The sequence below is a fragment of the Macaca fascicularis genome, chromosome 1, assembly GCF_037993035.2.
Source record: "Macaca fascicularis isolate 582-1 chromosome 1, T2T-MFA8v1.1".
NCBI classification, from domain to species: domain Eukaryota; kingdom Metazoa; phylum Chordata; class Mammalia; order Primates; family Cercopithecidae; genus Macaca; species Macaca fascicularis.
The window spans coordinates 78,392,638-78,405,331 of record NC_088375.1 but is presented as its reverse complement, the minus strand read 5'-3'; the positions used below and the strand labels follow the sequence as shown (position 1 = coordinate 78,405,331).

The window sequence follows — 12,694 nt, the reverse complement described above, 5'->3', positions numbered from 1 at the left end:
CAGAGCATGTAAAGATCCAAAAAATATTAGGTGATTGTATTGATGATCACTTTACTTTTGGCTGTTGTAATGAGTGTCTACCAGCAAGTGGTACCACTAGTGGTTCAAATTCTGACTCTGCCACTTAGCAGTTGTGTCTTTTTGGATAAATTACCTGACTTCTGTATGTCTCGGTTTCCTCATCTAAAAAGTAGGGATAAAAATAGTACCTACCAGCCGGGCGCAGTGGCTGACACCTGTAATCCCAGAACTTTGCAAGGCCCAGGCAGGCAGATCATGAGGTCAGGAGTTTGAGACCAGGCTGGCCAATATGGTGAAACCCTGTCTCTAACAAAAATACAAAAATTAGCTGGGCATGGTGGCGTGCACCTGTAGTCCCAGCTACTTGGGAGGATGAGGCAGGAGAATGGCATGAACCCAGGAGGCGGAGTTTGCAGTGAGCCGAGATCACACCACTGCACTCCAGCCTGGGCAACAGAGTGAGACCCCGTTTCAAAAAAAAAAAAAAAAAAAGTACCTACCTCACAGGGCATCATAAGGGTTCACTGAGTTCATGTGAAAGCACTGAGTTAATTCATGTCTGGCACCAGAGTAAGTACTCCATTATGAAAGAAGTTATTATTATTTAAGATTGTGCATCTATGTGGAGGAATTGGGTAACGTTCCGACATAGCCCATTTGTTCTAATAGCATTTGAAATTTCTTTTTCTTCAATGGTGGCTGAAGACATGTAGAAACAACTTCCTGACATATCTGAAAGATTGTGAGATAACTAACAGAGTTTTTTTTTGTCTATCTCAACAAAAATACTGGAATAAACTATCACGTAGTCCATCAGGTGACCAGGTACTGAGTCATCCACACAGAAGACTAAATACTGAATTTCCTTTGGGTAGTTTGATTGCCCTGTCTAGACCTGACCTGAGAGTGCTGACATCCATCAAGGCACAGACCAGGCAGTCATGATGCTTCAAAAGGAGCAAAAGAACTAAGTGCTGCTGAGCAGAACTCTATACCAACATGAAAATAACAGTTAAGAATCTTTTCCTATTCATATATGGGGTAAATTTCAGAGGCTGAGTTAAGAAAGGGCATTACACCAAGTTGCAATGATCCAGTTTCAGCTTGAGAAGAAAGTACTGAGATGAAATATTTGTTTCCTCATGAGACGTTATTATCTTTGGCAGCCTTCTGAGTGATTTGTTAAAATGGGACACAAACCAAAAGATGAATCCGACGAGACTTCATAGTTGTTACAAATGGGGCAAGGTATAAATTGTGAGGCTGACTTGTTCTTTTCACATGTACTTGGGCAACAGCACAGGTGTCCTATGGGCAAAGAAGGTAATAGATTGCTGCTGAAGGAATATATATATACATATATATTTAATGTCACAGCCTGTGTCCCAAATAATGACCTTGACGTGCCCCTGCCAAAAAAAAAAAAAAAAAAAAAAAAAAAAAAAAAAAAAAAAAAGAAAGAAAGAAAGAAAAAGAAAAGGAAAAAATAGAAGAAGAAGAAAAATTTCCCGAGCACCTTCGCCTTGAGCTTTCGGCTCTGAAATAAAACCTTCACTTGCCTCTGAGAAAGAGCTTCCCTTTCCAGATGGAAATCTGTGCAGACACCTAGTTGGCCAAGATGCTTTCTTGTAGCTCCCAAAAATGATCAGGCACAGAAAGACAAACTTCGCATGTTCTCACTCATTTGTGGGAGCTGAAATTAGAACAGTGGAACTCATGGAGATAGTAGAATGATGGCTACCAGAGGCTGGGAAGGGTAGTGGAGATGGGAAAGGGGAAATGGGGTAGTTAATGGGTACAAAAATAGAGTTCAATACAATGAGTAAGATCTAGTATTTGATAGCACAACAGAGTGACCACAGTCAGCAATAATTTGTTGGACATTTTAGAGTAACCAAGGGAGTACAATTGGAATGTTTGCAACACAAAGAAATGATGAATTCTTGAGGCGATGGAAACCCCATTTACCTTTTTTTAATGTCACAGCCTGAGTTCCAAATAAGGACCTTGACGTGTCCCTGCCAAAAAAAAAAAAAAAAAAAAAAAAAAGGAGAAAATTTCTTGATGTGATTATTATACCCTGTAGGTCTGTATCAAAATATCTCAGGTATCCCATAAATATAGATACCTACTATGTACCCATTACAATTAAAAAGTAAAAAATAAAATGATTAAAACATGCTAGGAAGAAGAGTTGGCAGCCCCACTACCTCCACAGAAAAAAGGAAAACAAATTTTTACTCCCTCAGCTCACCACAGAATGAGTCTTTCCAAGAGTTTATGATAGTCAGTATCTTCTTTAAAGACTCATTAACTGAGTAAATGTCCAGAAGTAAAATTGAGTAGACAATAAAAGGTTATGTACATGCTATTGTATAAATTAAAAATTAAAACAACCTATTAATTTCAGCAAAATGAATATGTTTCCTTGGGCATCAGGGTATCTAAGTTCAAAATATTTGGGGGCCTGCGATGTCTATAAAGTATCCTCAACTAGCATCTTCAATTTGCTAAGAGAAAGCCTGGTTTTAAAGTACATATAAAACTTTACTTTTTCTTTCTTTTTTTTGAGACGGAGTCTCCCGCTCTGTCACCCAGGCTGGAGTGCAACGGCGTGATCTTGGCTCACTGCAACCTCCACATCCTGGATTCAAGCAATTCTCCTGCCTCAGCCTCCCGAGTAGCTGGGATTACAGGCGCCCGCCACCAAACCTGGCTAATTTTTTGTATTTTTAGTAGAGATGGGGTTTCACCATGTTGGCCAGGCTGGTCTCAAACTTCTGACCTTGTGATCTGCCTGCCTCAGCCTCCCAAATTGCTGGGATTACAGGCGTGAGCCACTGCACCTGGCCAAAATAATATAAAGCTTTCTAGATTTATTTCCATTTTTTTCTATATATTTACTCACAACTTGCTTGGTGGTGAAAGACACTTAAAAATCCCTTGTGAGCTTTGGATTAATTTAATAATCAAAATATAACTCCAGGTTTTATTAAATGTCTCACTGTACACTATTTGGCTATAGTTTTTTTTGTTTGTTTGTTTTAAGTACAAGGACTGAGCCTGAGTGTAATAATGAAAATTATATTTATTACTACTACTAACAATATTATCAGTTGGAAAAGTCTCTACATGTATTTAATCAAACATATTTTCAGGGGGTAAATTTAACTCTAGAAAATAGCTGAATATTATGCAGATGGTGTGCTTCCGCTATAAGGCATGAATGGAATTCATCACTATCATTGGTGAACGGAACTGAGAGGAGCACAGCAGGACTCAAGCTGGGAGAATCATCCAGAAAAGTAGGAGTATAGCAGATCTAGAAGCAAAAGGACACAAATAGTAGGCATCGAGAAAGACGCAAACCTATTCACAGGTTTTAGAGAGCTCCCCAACACAGTGTCAGGCGCTGCCCTCGGTGCTTCACAGAACGTGTAGGATGAGACTTGTAACAGCACAGATACATCTTCTGGACCTGGCTGTCAGAGATGCAGGGGTTGGGCATGGCTGAAGCAAGGCACGGACTGATGGACACTGATTCAGGAAATATCTGCTTGTCACCAGGATGGCAGGTCAAGTGAATTGGTTTGACCAAATAAACAGTTAATTTGATATAAAAGCGTCAAATTGGTGGTTTGAAATTCATAAGTCAATATTCAAAGCGAAGAAAACTATAGCCTGTATAAGGGTATAAATAGGTTTTAGGTCCAGCTATCAGGGTAAAAGAGCTGCAAAATTTATCTGAAAAGTAAAAAAGCATATACAAATGTCAAATATTATCACTATGCTATTATTTTCCTGCATCTCCATTACTGGATTCATTTATTGTAAGTATCACAATTCCAGTCTGGGCATGAAAGCTAAATTACTGTATTGTAGAAAATGTACATTTTGGGACCTACCCTGGATTGTTTTAGCATGCAAATAAAACCATATTAATTGCCATTGTTGGCAGTCATGGATTTCTTAGGACTTTTTATCTGCAACCAAACTAATTGGCCTTGAATACATTCTGACAACATTTTAATTATTCACTAGTTAATAATTCTTAAAAGCAACTTCAACATTAAAATGTCTCTAAGAGCATGTACAGAGCTGTTCAATCCCAAATAATAATTTTATACAATATTCATATCAACCTAAATATTCTCTGTGATCTTTATAAATTTATGTAACATATTTTCGTATTCAGAAGATAACCTTAAAATTATATGGCTGTGTATAGCACCCTTTGCATGACATGTATGTATATTCTCCAAATGCCTTGTTTTTTCACATAGTTTCAGTTTCTCTGACGTCAGTTTAAAAAAAGAATCCATCGAGAAAGCAATTTTTTTTTAAAAAAGCCTAGTTCCTACTGTTTGTACTACTATACGATGGAGAGTATGAAGAAACACAAGTACTACACTCTGTCGGAGGTCTGCTCATATCCCCCAAAGAAACCTTTACAACAATTCAACATAGGAAAACAATTGAAAGTAAAAATATATATATAAATACCACTAGACAATAGTAGATTTGTTTCCTGACTTAAGTTGGGATCCCCAGATGAGGATTTGTGTGAAAGTGATCTGGGGAGTAGGAAAGTGGTGCTAGGAAGGGAAATCCCATAAAGGGTAACATCAGTTCAGTCTTTCAGTCTTTGGAGACCATGTTCTGGTCAGGGGCCAGGGAGCTGGGGTAACTATTCCTCCTGTTCATCAGCCCCTAAGATGAGGCACCCTGGGTTGGGGGTGTGGTAGCTACTTATATTAAATAAATTTCCAGGCACTTCCTGCTGTCTGCACTAGCAGGAAAAGTGGGTTATCACTGCTTAAAAGCAGCCTTACAACAGAGAGATGTGGGTGCTTGCTCAGTGCGATCTGTGTGTTTGGAAATGGCCAAGTGTGCTAATGGGATACGAGTAGAGCTCTGACAGCATCTGATCACCTCTACTATGGTGGCATTAGGCTGGACATGATCGATTGCCAAATTAACTATATAGGCAATTATTGCTGTAACAGATTAGAGAAAGAAGAGATCTGATCACAGAAGCATGTGCTCAGGTTCCCTTACTATACATTTCACAGGGATAGATTTGCCCCAGTTCATTGCCACCTGTGATTGAGTAAATCCACCTACTTCTGGGGTTTGGTGTAAAGAAGACACTTGCCCAGAGACATAAATCACATTCTACAATAATGCATTATCAGTGTAAAAGAAAAGGTGAATTTTGATCTCCATCTACTTTACTCCTATATATTTCTTAATTACATGAGTACTCAGGTGAGGAAATGGAGTGTTATTTACTGGTCCTTCCTGAACCTCAATAAACAACAATAATTAACATTTATTGAGTGCTATGTGCCAGCAACAAGTCTAAGTACTTTTCAAAAATGGTCTTATTGCATCTTTTCCACAGCCCTATGACATAGGTCCTTTTTACGCTTTTTAAATTGTGGAAACTGAGGCACAGAGAGGTTAACTATCTTGTCCATGACCACACTGCTGTAATATGAAATGAGGATTTGAACCCAAAGTCAATCTAGTTATGAAGTCTATGCCTTTAACCACTAGATTAAAGACAACTGAAGTGAGAGCAAGAAGATTTCTAAAGGCTTCTGTAGCCAGAGGATAATGACTGTACCACAGAAGCCACAGGACAGGTTTTTTTAGTGAGGACCATGATGGAGAATTAGAACTTACAGGATCAGTGAGACCCAAAGTAGGCTGAGATCACAATGAGAACCACAGGGTTTTAACTCAGCTGAGAGAACAAACCAGAATTTCGCTAGCCACACCTCAGTGAACACTAGTGTAAAGAAACTCACAGACCCAACCAGACCAGAAGTCTGTCACCTGGGACCAGAGAAGTCTGAGAGGTGAGTTGCAAGGATAATCAAAAGGTACCAACTTCTCTTCCTCCAATGCCTCAAGGTCACATAGGGACTCACCATTCCCAATAAACCCAGATTTCACATTGATTAGTTTACATTGTATCTCCAGTGTAACTATTCTGCTTTGGATTCATAGGGCTTCTCAAATCTGTGGATTGATGCCTTTCATCAGTTTTGGAATACATTCATGAAACAATGAATGATGGGGATACATTCTGAGAAACATGACCTTAGAAAACATTGTCTTTGTGTGAACAGCATAGAGCATACTTATACAAAACTAGATGGTATAACCTACTGCACACCTAGGCTATATGGTATAGCCTATTGCTGCTGGCTACAAACCTGTGCAGCATGTTACTGCACTGAATACTGTAAGCAACTGTAACTCAATGGTAAGTATTTGTGTATCTAAACATAGAAAAGGTACAGTAAGAATATGGTATTACAATCTTTTCGGACCACCGTTGTATTTGTGGTCTGTTGTTTACTGAAACATTTTTATGTGGTACATGACTGTATTCTCAGTCATTATCTCCTCAAATATTTATTCCTCATTCTCACTCTCCTGCCCTTCTGGGACTCAAATTAAAATGTTTTAAGCTTTCTGTCATATAAATATTATCATTTATTATTAATTACTTTAAAAAATATTGTAATATTGAGGGATTTTCTTCCATTATAGCTTCTAGGTGATTGTGGTTTCTGTATCTGATATGCATTGGTTTCTTTATATTACTTTTATGCCCTTCTACCTTGCTGAATTATTTTATTGTTTGTAATAGTTTTGCAGTTGATTCACCTAGGTCTTCATGTTATCTGAAAATAGTAAATAGCTCCATTGGTATATAAATGGATTCAGAAAATATGGTATACATACACAATGGATACTATTCAGTCCTAAAAAATAATGAAATCATGTCATTTGCAGCAACATGGATGGAACTGGAGATTATGTTAAGTGAAATAAGTCAGGCACAGAAAGACAGATGCCATATGTCCTCACTCATACATGAGAACTAAAAAATAATTGGCCTCATGGAGATAGAGAACAGAATGATAGATACTGGAGGCTGGTAAGAGTGTTTGGGTGGTAGGAAGAATAAAGAGAGGTTGATTAGTGGGTGTAAACATACAGTTAGATAGAACAAATAAGCCCTGATATTCAATAGCAGAGTAGGGTGACTATAGTTAGCAACATTGCATAGTATTTTTCAAAGTAGCTAGAAAAGAGGACTTGAAATTTTACCAACATATAGAAATGATCCTCAGGGTGATAGATACCCCAAACACCCTGACTCAATCATTACACATTCTATGCATGTTACCAACATATAGAAATGATCCTCAAGGTTATAGATACCCCAAACACCCTGACTTAATCATTACACATTCTATGCATGTAACAAGTACTCGTGTGTATCCCGTAAATATGTAAAATATTTTGTATGGATTAAAAAATAGTAATAGCATTACCTCTTTCTTTCCAATTTCATACTTCCAATTTCATTTTTTCCTTTTTGCTAATTGCATTGACTGGTACCTCCTGCACAGTATGAAATGATGATAGTGGGTATCCCTGTCATGTTTCTGACATTGAAGGTAATGATCTCAGTTTGGGGGCAAAAAACCGAAAAAGTTTTATCTCAACATTTTAAGGATCTGTCTTTTCCTATCATACTGAGTTTTGTTTTCTTTTAAGTCAATAATGGTTGTTGACTTTTGCCAAATGCTTTTCAGCATTTATAGACAGGATCAATAGTTTATCTTCTAAAAACTATTAATTTGATGAATTATATTAAAAGATTTCCTAGGGCCAGGTGTGGTGGCTCATGCCTGTAATCCCAGCACTTTGGGAGGCTGAGGCGGGCAGATCACCTGAGGTCAGGAGTTTGACCTGGCCGACATGGTGAAACCCCGTCTCTACTAAGAGTAACAAAATTAGCTGAGTGTGGAGGCACACGCCTGTAATCCCACCTACTCGGGAGGCTGAGGCAGGAGAATCACTTGAACCCAGAGGTGGAGGTTGCAGTGAGCCGAGACTATGCCGTTGCTCTCCAGCCTGGGCAAAAAAGACCATCCCCCCATCAAAAAAAAAAAAAAAAGAGATTTCCTAAACCATTTTTGCCATCCTGAACAAAATCTTACTTAGCCATAATATTACTTTAATATTTTTATGGATTATATTCTCCAATATTTTATTCAGGATTATTGCATTGACATTTATAAGTGGATTTGATCTTTAATTTTACTTGTTTCTTTTTTTAAAAAAGAAAGTTTTTATTAACACAAGTTTTTCTTAATTCACATTTCAATTTTAATATTAAATAGTCCAAGATTTTTATTATGAACACTTTATTCCAGTTTAGTCCTCTTAAATTCATTCACTTGCTGTTCATTTATATTTAACATGTAAAAGCTATGAATTACCAGCTATTTTTTTTAAATGGTAACTAACTGCACTGGAAAATGAAAATTTATAAAATTGTACCATTAGATCAGAGTTTGAAAAACCAAAAGATAAGGATTTGTTAGGATTTGTTTAAAAATCTTTTATCATTAGGGCATTACACTTTTTTCAGAACATGGATAATTTGCAGAAATTATACAAGGTAACTTTTTATCAAATATCAATATTTAGCAAAGTTTTATTTACCTGAAATGTTATTTCACTGGTAAAAACTACCTCCAGTTACCAAAAAAAAAAAAAAAAAAAAAAAAAAAATCAGAAACCTTATTAAATTTAACCTGCTTTTATAAATGTCCTAAGAAGTCTTAAGCTAAACATATTTTAAGTAGAAAAATGATAATTTAAAAATAGTTCGTAATACTGTTTCTGTGGTTTATGTACATATATTAACTTATCTCTTTGATAGGAAACATGACTAGAAGTTCATTACATTAAGCACTGTAAAATAAAAGTGAGAGCTAATCATCTTCTAGCAAAAATACTTTGTATGCAACAATTGCAAATGTTAAATCTGTTATTTAGTGGTTGATTATTGCCTGCTATGAAATATTAAACAATGTATATTTACTGAATTGTTTTTCAGTTTGCAGCTGCCCTCTGAGATCCCAAACAAGGGGTTCCCATAAATAAAAGCTGCAGTGCAATTCACTTAGTGGTTAGTTTCAGGCCAATCCTCCCCTCGTCATTATACTCATTCTTCCCCACTGCCCCCAAACTCTGCAGTGGCACCATATTATTAAAAACAATAAGTACCTAGGGTTTATGCTTCAGAACAAGACATTATTTGAGTAATTTCAAATGATATACAGTTCCTTCACGTAAAAAAGATGTTTTGTGGTCACAATTGCTTCAAAAAGTAATAATATTCAAATGACCTGACATATCAGCCCTTAGCAATTATAAACCATGATTTTGACACATGGCAATTTTTAAGTCAGGCAAATGTTAAGTGCTAAAAGATGTGAATAGCTGTTCTGTTTAGGTTAGAGTGCTGCAAAACTCAGGTAATGACTATTTTTTCAGTTAGCATAACTAGTCCATGGTACAGCATACTAAATCACAAAGTACAAATCCAAGGAAGATAATACCTTTACGAAGTTACAAACTTTGGCAAATCAATACAGTGCTTTTTTTTTTTTTTGGAGACGTAGTCTCTCTCTCTCGCCCAGGCTGGAGTGCAGTGGCGGGATCTCGGCTCACTGCAAGCTCCGCCTCCCACATTCACACCATTCTCCTGCCTCAGCCCACTGAGTAGCTGGGACTACAGGCGCCCGCTACCACGCCCGGCTAATTTTTTTGTATTTTTGGTGGAGACGGGGTTTCACCGTATTAGCCGGGATGGTCTGGATCTCCTGACCTCGTGATCAGTCCGTCTAGGCCTCCCAAAGTGCTGGAATTACAGGCGTGAGCCACCACACCCGGCCTACAGTACTCTTTAATATAATGAAACCATACTTTTGACCTGGCGCAATGGCTCATGCCTGTAATCCTAGCACTTTGGGAGGCCGAGGTGGACAGATCACCTGAGGCCAGGAGTTCGAGACGAGCCTGGCCGACATGGTTAAACTTCGTCTCTATTGAAAATACAAGAATTAGCCAGGAGTGGTGGTGCGTGCCTGTACTCCCAGCTGCTTGGGAGGCTGAGGCACAAGAATCGCTTGAACCCGGGATAGGGAGGTTGCAGTGAGCTGTGATTGCTCCACTGCATTCCAGCTTGGGTGACAGAGCAAGACATTGTTTCAAAAGGAAACAAAGCAAAACACAAAACCATACTTTTGTTGGAGTCATGTGTTACTTTAGTGATAATTTTCACTCTGAAAATATTTAAGTACCAAATCAAAACACTGGTTTTTAATGGTGGTTTATAGCAGAGCAAGTTATTTTACACAAAATATAGTTTAAAACTACACAATTTCTCCTTTTGAGTGAGTTCCCTTGTGCAAGCTGTTGAAGTGTACAGCAGCAGGGTAATGGGCATCTATAGGAAGTGACTCTGCTCTGTTCTGGAGTTGGTCCAAAGGCAGCTGGAGTTTCAATGTATGAAAAGCTTTAAAATACTACCTTAAGGAGATTTAATGTCAACACCAATTTCCAAGGACTTCTTGTTAATTTTTCACATAAATAATGGCACCCTCAAAATCAGATAGTAATTTCAAACAACATTAATTTCAGATGATCCCTTTTATTTAGAAGACTTTCTGTTTTCATCAAAAGTCATATAGCCTTATATCAGCTTATAAAAAAAAAAACTACCTAAAATATAGTTGTAATTTTAAAATGACAAATAAATATATAGTCAGCTTGGAGAGACCTGGGGTACCCGATGTTGTCTATCAACTTTCATGATCCCTCCTCAGCAAATGCTGCTGCTGCCATTGCTTCCTCCTGCTGAGCTGTCAATTCTTCAATCTCTGCTTTTTTTTTTTTTTTTTTGAGACGGAGTTTCACTCTTGTCACCCAGGCTAGAGTGCGATGGCATGATCTCAGCTTACTGCAGGCTCCGCCTCTCAGATTCAAGCCATTCTCCTGCCTTAGCCTCCTGAGTAGCTGAGATTACAGGTGCCCACCACCATGTCCAGCTAATTTTTGTATTTTTTGGTAGAGATGGTTTCACCATGTTGGCTAGGCTGGTCTCAAACTCCTGACCTAAGGTTATCTGCCTGCCTTGGCCTTCCAAAGTGCTGGGATTACAGGCGTGAGTCACCGCGCCCAGCCCAATCTCAGCATTTAATGTGTGCATTACCCATTCCACTGCTTCTTCACCTTTACTGGCACTTGAGGATATTGTATTTGCCATCAGTCCTTCAAGGTAACTGCTGAGGCTAACCGCTTTCATAGTGATTATGGCTTCTTGAGTCAAAATAGTTCCTTCTGGGTCCTGAGGATATGGTTTTTATATGTCTCTCATCTACTGAAACCATATTTGTAAATGAAATATTAGTAGATTTAAGTTCCATTGCTTTCTCTACAGGATCAACAGAATGTTCTTGCACATATGTTTTGGTTCTTGCTGCACCAATAAGAGACTTCGCAATGGACAGCAGTCCCCACTCTGTGCTGAGAAGTCTATGGCTGTGCAACTTTCCAGAGGGATCTATATGTCGGTCCAACACATTAACTCCAGCCACACCTGGGTTCATAGGATCTGGGTATTTCTACGTCGCAGCTGTTGTAACAGTTTCCCATGAGTGGTCAAAGATGTGCTCCGAAGTCCAGATCTTCATGGTGCCGGTAGCCTGAGCAATGTCTGGTGGCACCAGGGAACAATGAGGTGCAGAGTTTACACCTGCCCTGACTCACCTCCAGCACTCCAGCCAGCCCGCAGAACACAGGTGCCCTCGGTCCCAACACGAGGGACCTCCAGACACGCAGCCCAGTTATATCTGTCTCATAAAGAGAATTTGGAGGTTTTGTAATGTAAATGTCGAGTTAACGGGTGCAGCACACCAACATGGCACATGTATACATATGTAACAAACCTGCACGTTGTGCACATGTACCCTAGAACTTAAAGTATAATAAAATAAAATAAAATAAACTATATCCAATAAAAAAAGAGAATATGGAAGTTTTGATATAGGAGTGCTGAGAAGGGAACAGTGTGGTCCCTTTAAATGATAGGGAAGGGGGAAAGAGAAGTGCTGGGTAGAGAAAGGCGGGTCCCTGGCTAGGGCTCCACCTCCACTGCACTCCAGCCTGGGCGACAGAGCAAAACTCCATCTCAAACAAACAAACAAACAAACAAACAAAAAAAACCATTGGAATTATTTGCCCTTTAATGCCTTTATCAAATTCATCTGTAACACTGTCTGGTCTTGTTGCCTTGATAGGGGTGTAACTCTTTGAAAGTTTTCTCTATTTCTTCTATAAAAATCAGACTGTTTAGATTTTCCAACTCTTCTGGAGTCACTTTTGATAAATGTGGTGAATTTCTAGAAAGTTATTCATTTCTATCCAGGTTTTAAAATTCATTTACATAGATTTCAGCCATCTTAAAGGGTTCTTCTAATGTGGTTATTTCCCTTTTATCATTTTGTATTTTGTGTATCTCCACTGTCTGTGTTGTTTTCTCAAAGTTGACTGTGCTATTTCTCAATGTTGAATGCTATGTGCCAAATTTTCTGGAAGTTGGAATTCTAAACCAATGTCTAGGTACAGACCCAGGTATATTTTAAAAGTTAGTTTATGATAAAAGTGACATTTTAAGTCAGCTGAAGAAATTTACCAAATTGTGTTAAGAGAAATAACTATTAATATATATTTGGGGGAAAAATAGACTCCATACCTAATAGCACTCACTGAAATAAACTCCAAATAAATTTAA

The 12,694-nt window shown here is 38.2% G+C and overlaps 1 pseudogene; it reads right to left on the bottom strand.

Annotated features, from left to right (window-relative positions):
• Nucleotides 1-3,175: 3,175 nt before the first annotated feature.
• Nucleotides 3,176-11,725, bottom strand: LOC102133197 (PRELI domain containing protein 3B pseudogene; annotated as a pseudogene).
• Between the last annotated feature and the right edge of the window lie 969 nt (nucleotides 11,726-12,694).